The sequence below is a fragment of the Babylonia areolata genome, chromosome 3 (assembly GCF_041734735.1).
Source record: "Babylonia areolata isolate BAREFJ2019XMU chromosome 3, ASM4173473v1, whole genome shotgun sequence".
Classification (NCBI taxonomy): Eukaryota; Metazoa; Mollusca; class Gastropoda; order Neogastropoda; family Buccinidae; genus Babylonia; species Babylonia areolata.
The window spans coordinates 21,701,702-21,709,201 of record NC_134878.1 but is presented as its reverse complement, the minus strand read 5'-3'; the positions used below and the strand labels follow the sequence as shown (position 1 = coordinate 21,709,201).

At 41.5% G+C, this 7,500-nt stretch overlaps 1 long non-coding RNA gene across 1 annotated transcript in view; it reads left to right on the top strand.

Annotated features, from left to right (window-relative positions):
* LOC143279844 (uncharacterized) overlaps window positions 1–7,500 on the top strand; it is a 236,509-nt gene that overhangs the window by 122,275 nt on the left and 106,734 nt on the right. Inside the window, exon 3 of the long non-coding RNA XR_013054960.1 lies at window positions 6,711–6,895. This is a non-coding gene — a long non-coding RNA (uncharacterized LOC143279844). The remainder of the gene's footprint in view (window positions 1–6,710; window positions 6,896–7,500) is intronic.

Sequence of the window (7,500 nt, the reverse complement as noted above, 5' to 3'; positions counted from 1 at the left end):
ATGCCCTGTGTGACTGTGCGGTGTGGGCGGGAGGGAGGGTGGGTGGGTGGGTGGGTGGTTGGTGGGTGTATGTGGGAATGTGGGGAAGGGGGTGGGGAGGTGTCGTGACACCGGGAAGACTTGTGTTGTTACGGTTTTTTTTTCTGCCGGTGTGTGTGTGTGTGTGTGTGTGTGTGTGTGTGTGTGTGTGTGTGTGTGTGTGTCTGTGTGTGTGTGTGTGTGTGTGTGTGTCTGTGTGTGTGTGTGTGTGTGTGTGTGTGTGTGTGTGTGTGTGTGTGTGTGTGTGTGTGTGTTGATGGGGTGAGTGGGCGTGTCCGTTACCACTAGGAGAGGAGGGTCAATACTTTCTTTTTTTGTTGTTGTTGTTGTTGGTGAGATGAGAAATGATTTATATTTCTGTTCGACTGTGGGGCTCACATTTGTATATCTGTCTTATTTGTTTGTTTGTTTGTTTGTTTCTGTCTGTGTCTCTGTCTGTCTCTGTCACTGTTTGTCTGTCTCTGTCTCTATCTGTCTGTCTCTGTCTCTGTCTGTTTGTTTCAAAGAATGACACTTTTAAGATAATTCGAGAAAAATAAATGTTATGAGTGGACGGTATAAGCAAGTTTTTACCGTATTCGCAGCAACATGTTATATGTATAATTATCTATCTATCTATCTATCTATCTATCTATATATATATATATATATATATATCTCTGTGTGTGTGTGTGTGTGTGTGTGTGTGTGTGTGTGTGTGTGCGTGTGTAAGACGCTATGGTTCTTACCTAACCTATTAAAAAGTCACAGACAGACATGTACAATGGCAAGCCACTGGATGGATGATAACTCAACCCCCCCCCCACGCCCCCCCCCGACACCCCACACCTCCTCTTCCTTCTCCCTCCCTCTTCCTCCACATCTTCCTGAAAAACAAATCTCCCTCCATCCAGCGCACTCGCGTCCCCCCCACCCCCACCCTCCTACACACCACTTCTCCCGCATTAAAAAAAAAAAAAATTCAATAGCCTTTCTTTCTATCAAAGACGGAAGGTCAATTTCATTACAGTGTCACGGAGAAAGCTCCGGAGACGGCTGAGGAATCCATGGAGGTTGGTAGATTTGCACAAAATCAATGTTAATTCTTCGTTTCAGACTGAAAGGAACCACCTAGCCCCCTTGAACGTATACATGTCTAGTTTTCCCGGGACTGGAATATTCGTGGGTTTGATTGGGATATCTCTGTGTCCTGGTCTGGGTCACAGAACCATTTTACATATCCCTGTCTGGGTCGGGCTCGCAAGGTCATTCTTACATATTCCCCCCGTGTGGGTAGGGTTCATAATGTAACGTGTTGTTGTCAATATCCCTGTCTGGTTACCGACAATGCTGTACATATCTCTGTCTGGTTCACAACAACATTGTTGATATCTCTGTGAGTGTCGGGTTCACAACAGCATTGTTCTGTCATATAATCCCTGTCTGTGTCAGGTTCACAACAACATTGTACAGTTAAATCAACTGTCTGTGGCTGGTTCACAACAACATTGGTACAATGTACATCTTGTCTGGTTCACAACAGTATTGTACATATTCCTGTTTGGTTCGCGTCAATTGGACATATCCCTGTCTGCTTCACAACAACATTGTACATATCCCTGTCTGATTCATAACAACATTGTACATATCCCTGTCTGATTCATAACAACATTGTACATGTCCCTGTCTGATTCATAACAACATTGTACATATCCCTGTCTGATTCATAACAACATTGTACATATCCCTGTCTGATTCATAACAACAGTGTACATGTCCCTGTCTGATTCATAACAACAGTGTACATGTTCCTGTCTGATTCATAACAACAGTGTACATGTTCCTGTCTGATTCATAACAACAGTGTACATATCCCTGTCTGATTCACAACAACATTGTACATATCCCTGTCTGATTCACAACAACAGTGTACATGTTCCTGTCTGATTCATAACAACATTGTACATATCCCTGTCTGATTCACAACAACATTGTACATATCCCTATCCCTGTCTGGTTCATAACAACATTGTACATATCCCTGTCTGATTCACAACAACAGTGTACATGTCCCTGTCTGGTTCATAACAACATTGTACATATCCCTGTCTGATTCATAACAACAGTGTACATATCCCTGTCTGATTCATAACAACAGTGTACATATCCCTGTCTGGTTCACAACAACATTGTACATATCCCTGTCTGGTTCATAACAACAGTGTACATATCCCTGTCTGATTCATAACAACATTGTACATATCCCTGTCTGATTCATAACAACAGTGTACATATCCCTGTCTGATTCATAACAACAGTGTACATATCCCTGTCTGATTCACAACAACAGTGTACATATCCCTGTCTGATTCATAACAACAGTGTACATATCCCTGTCTGATTCACAACAACAGTGTACATATCCCTGTCTGATTCACAACAACAGTGTACATATCCCTGTCTGATTCATAACAACAGTGTACATATCCCTGTCTGATTCATAACAACAGTGTACATATCCCTGTCTGATTCATAACAACAGTGTACATATCCCTGTCTGATTCATAACAACACTGTACATGTCCCTGTCTGATTCACAACAGTGAAAATATCCCTGTCTGATTTATAACAACAGTGTACATATCCCTGTCTGATTCATAACAACACTGTACATGTCCCTGTCTGATTCACAACAGTGAAAATATCCCTGTCTGATTCATAACAACAGTGTACATATCCCTGTCTGATTCATAACAACAGTGAACATATCCATGTCTGATTCATAACAACAGTGTACATATCCCTGTCTGATTCATAACAACAGTGTACATATCCCTGTCTGATTCATAACAACAGTGTACATATCCCTGTCTGATTCATAACAACATTGTACATATCCCTGTCTGATTCATAACAACAGTGTACATGTCCCTGTCTGATTCATAACAACAGTGTACATGTTCCTGTCTGATTCATAACAACAGTGTACATGTTCCTGTCTGATTCATAACAAAATCGTACATATCCCTGTCTGATTCATAACAACAGTGTACATATCCCTGTCTGATTCACAACACCATTATACATGTCCCTCTCTGTGTCTGCTTCACAACAGCATTGTACATATCCCTATCCCTGTCTGGTTCACAACAACAGTGTACATGTTCCTGTCTGTGTCTGGTTCACAACAGCATTGTACATATCCCTATCTGCTACAGAACATGGTACATATCCCTGTCCCTGTCTGGTTCACGATGCACATATCATCGTGGGCATGATGGTTTTGTTGGTGTGTGAGTGAGAGGGAGCTCGTGGATGGGCTGTTCCTATAGGATAAAAAAGACGCTTTCTGTGTGCTGAGAGACACTCGTAAATAAAATATGATCTCTACAGATTCTTTAGACGTTTACAGAACGCTTGAAAGAGTGTCAAAAGTTTTGTGAAGGTTTTAACTCACTCAGTACGGCCAGTCCTCTCTTCTCCTCTACACAGACCCCTCGGATGTCCAGTGGGTGTCTGAATGACCCAGTCTTTAGCTTCCGTCGTCAGAATTGTGGTATTCTTTGTCAACATTCACCTCTTCAATATAAGAGCCTTCCACTTGCAATATTTTGATGATGGTAATTGGGGTGAAACGCTGTTAACGTCGTCTCTTTCGCCGTTCGTATGGAGAGAGTTAATTAAAGTGATGTTCACAGCTTACTTTATAATTTTTTATCAACGGAACTTTTGTTTTGCTCGAAGACCGGGTACATTATTTTGTAAGCTGTGTGTGGCGAGGATGAATCAGAGGAGTCTTTCGTGAAGAGAACTTGATGCTCTGACTGCGGCAAAAAAGTGCCATGGTGTTGGGTGTGGGCCTTTTGTGGGATATCCATGAAAAAAGTCTTTGCGGGTGATGGGATTTTGGGGTTGTTGGTTTTTTTTTAAGGTTATTGAATGGAAGTTTTTGAGAGACGCGTTCAGAAAAGGATGTTGAAGGTTGTGAAGGGAATCATACATGCTTTGGATACGGCAAAATCGCACGCATTAGAGTTTTTGTTGAAGGATTTCAACTGAACAGGCCTTTCTGTGGACTGCAGACGTTTTTTTGTTTGTTTATTTGTTTGCGTGTGTTTTTTGTTTGTTTGTTTATTTGTTTGTGTGTTGTTGTTGTTGTTTTTTGTTTTGTTTTGGTACGTTGAAAGAAGCGCTGGAAAGCGTTGTGTATTTGTGTTTCTTTTTTTTTATCACAACAGATTTCTGTGTGTGAAATTCGGGCTGCTCTTCCCAGGGAGAGCGCGTCGCTATACTACAGCGCCACCCATTTTTTAAATATTTTTTCCTGCGTGCAGTTTTATTTGTTTTTCCTATCGAAGTGGATTTTTTTTCAGAATATTGCCAGGAACAACCACTTTGTTGCCGTGGGTTCTTTTACGTGCGCTAAGTGCATGCTGCACACGGGACCTCGGTTTATCGTCTCATCCGAATGACTAGCGCCCAGACCACCACTCAAGGTCTAGTGGAGGGGGAGAAAATATCGGCGGCTGAGCCGTGATTCGAACCAGAGCGCTCAGTTTCTCTCGCTTCCTAGGCAGACGCGTTACCTCTAGGCCATCACTCCACATGTGAAGTCTCTACATAATGAAGTCTCTACATTCATGCCGTGCTAAAGTCTATACATGCACGCCGTATTAAATATTTTCTCTCTACAGACACGTCGTATAATATAACTCACTGTACACTCACCCTATGACAAGGTCTCTACGTACACACCGTATAATAAAAGTCTTTACGTAAATGCATTCCATGTAATATACTCTTAACATTCTATGATAGTCAGTCGTGTCCGACATATGACCATCAGGATAGCAGATGAAGCAACAGCTGTCCCAACTATTTGGGCTAGAATTTGATTATAGTGGAGAGTGCCTTGCTCAAGTTACATCCCCGCTCTCTCGGCCAAGAGGGTTTTAGGACAGTCGGCGTTGGGACGGTTTCCAAAGGTCAACTTGCCCCCCCAAGACTGCAGCACTAAGAGCCAGTGCATTCTACTCTTGACATGTATAGAGACTATTTTATACAGCGTGTATGAAAAGACTATATCACACGACATGTATGTTGAGTTCCATTATACGGCATGTAGATGAAGAGTCTTACATTTTGATATACTCTTCACACACATGCCATATGGAACTCAATATTCACGTCGTATGATATAGTCTTTTTCATATATGCCGTATAAAACAATCTCCATGCGCACACATTTTAACGGTTTCTGTCAGCTTTTTTAACTTTTTTTTTTTTTTACATCGTGTCTCAGTTCCATGCACAGAGAAAACATCCGCCGTTTGCTTTCCCGTTGCCCCCATTCTAAAAGCTGTATTGATCGATCAAGCTGTGACATTTCCAAGCCAGTCTCACCATATTCCTGATCATGCGGCTTACAAATTAATTTTGCATCAGCATAAAGTGCTTGTTTTGGGGAAGTCTTTTCAGAACTGTTTGTTTGTATTGCTGCTGCATTCAACCAGGCGTGGGTTAAAAAAAAAAAAAAAGAAAGTAGAATCCACGACCAATTTTCTGACAGACTGTTATGAATGGGCAGGTCAACAAACCTGAGGAATGAAGTTGTGTCACTATCTTCAGCTTCTTCAACATAAAGGCATACTTTGGGTCTATGCTTTTGTGGCTACCAGCTGGAAAATTGAAAACTGCATTTATAGTTGTTATTATAAGAATGTGTGGTTTTGTTCAACAGCAATCCTCTGGGTCCGCTCTTTACGTTTTTGATACCCAGATATACATTGTGCATAATGGTTATGAGTGACAAGGTGTATACAAAGCCTGTAAATCAAGAAACCGACCCCGATGAAAAAGGAAACGTTTTTAACAAAAAATAAAAATTAAAAAAGATACAAAAAATAATAAATAAAAATTAGGGGGACTTCCCACAATTTCTCACACATTATGAGAAATGGTGGGGGCGCCCCTCCTCGATTTCTCGCAATTGATAGAAAACGTGGGAGGGGAACGACCACACTATCTCGCAATCTCACGATTTCTGTCAAAGTGAGAGAAAAAAAAAATAATCGTGGGATTGCGAGAAATCGTGGGCTTGCAAAGCCTTTGTTCAGTTGTCATTCTTGGCATTTGTTTGGACTCAAAACCGTTTCTGGTAATTTAGCAATGAGAACACGAAAATGGTTAAATATGATTTAGGTCTAATGATGGCATCCAAAAATAACCGATTGTTTGTAACGAAAACTTTGTTCGTTATTTGGCACCGTGTATGTATCTTAAAGCATTTCAGTTACGAGAGACTTTTGTGTTTCAGTTTTGTAGGTACCGTTCTTATCTAATGGCAGTCGTGATCAAAAAGTGGTGTTGTTGTTCCTCTTCAAAAAGGGCTAAGACAATAATTGTAAGTCCATAATAATAGCTCTTTAAGCCAGCTCAAAGAACTTCATCAGATAAGCACAACACATCACAACACAACACAACACAGCACAACACGCACACACACACACGCACGCACGCACGCACGCACACACACACATACACACACACACACACACACACACACACACACACACACACACACACACACACACACACACTGCACAACACGCACGCAGTGTGATACCGTAGAATACAGTCAGTAGAATGGAGTGCCTTAATCATGCGGAGACTGATTTTGTTTCGTTTTAAAGGATGCGAGCGGGAGACAAAGACGTGGACTGGAGAAGGCAGTGAATCCAGGTTTGAGCAGCTGAGGACCTGAAAGCTCTCCCTGCTGAGTCATTTCTCTGTGCTCAATTGAGACACGCCAAAAGATTCTTTCATCGGCGGAAAGAGAGGAGAGGCCTTCTTCTTCAAGGGACGTCCTTATTAAAAGGTGGGAAGCTAATAGAATTGATAAAATCTGATTCTGGTCTGTCTGTCTGTGTGTCTCTATGTCTCTCTCTCACTCTCTCTCTCTCTCTCTCTCTCTGTCTGTCTGTCTGTCTGTCTCTCTCTCTCTCTCTCACACACACACTCTCTCTCTCGCTCTCTCCACCTCTCTTCCATACTTTTCTTTCTCTTACTTTCTCTCTGTGTCTCTCAATCTCTGTTTCTCTCTCCGTGTATCTTCTCTCTCTCTCTCTCTTATATAATCTATTTGTATCTCTCTGTTTCACACACACACACACACACACACACACACACACACACACACACACACACACACACACTAACACTAACACTAACTCTCTCTCTCTCACACACCTTCTCTCTCTCTCTCTCTCTTATATAATCTATTTGTATCTCTCTGTTTCACACACACACACACACACACACACACACACACACACACACACACTCTCTCTCTCTCTCTCTCTCTCTCTCTCTCACTATATATATATATATATATATATATATATATATATATATATATACATACGAGGGTCATTCAATAAATAAGGTGAATTTTTCGGTATAAGGACTTCTAATACAGATAGA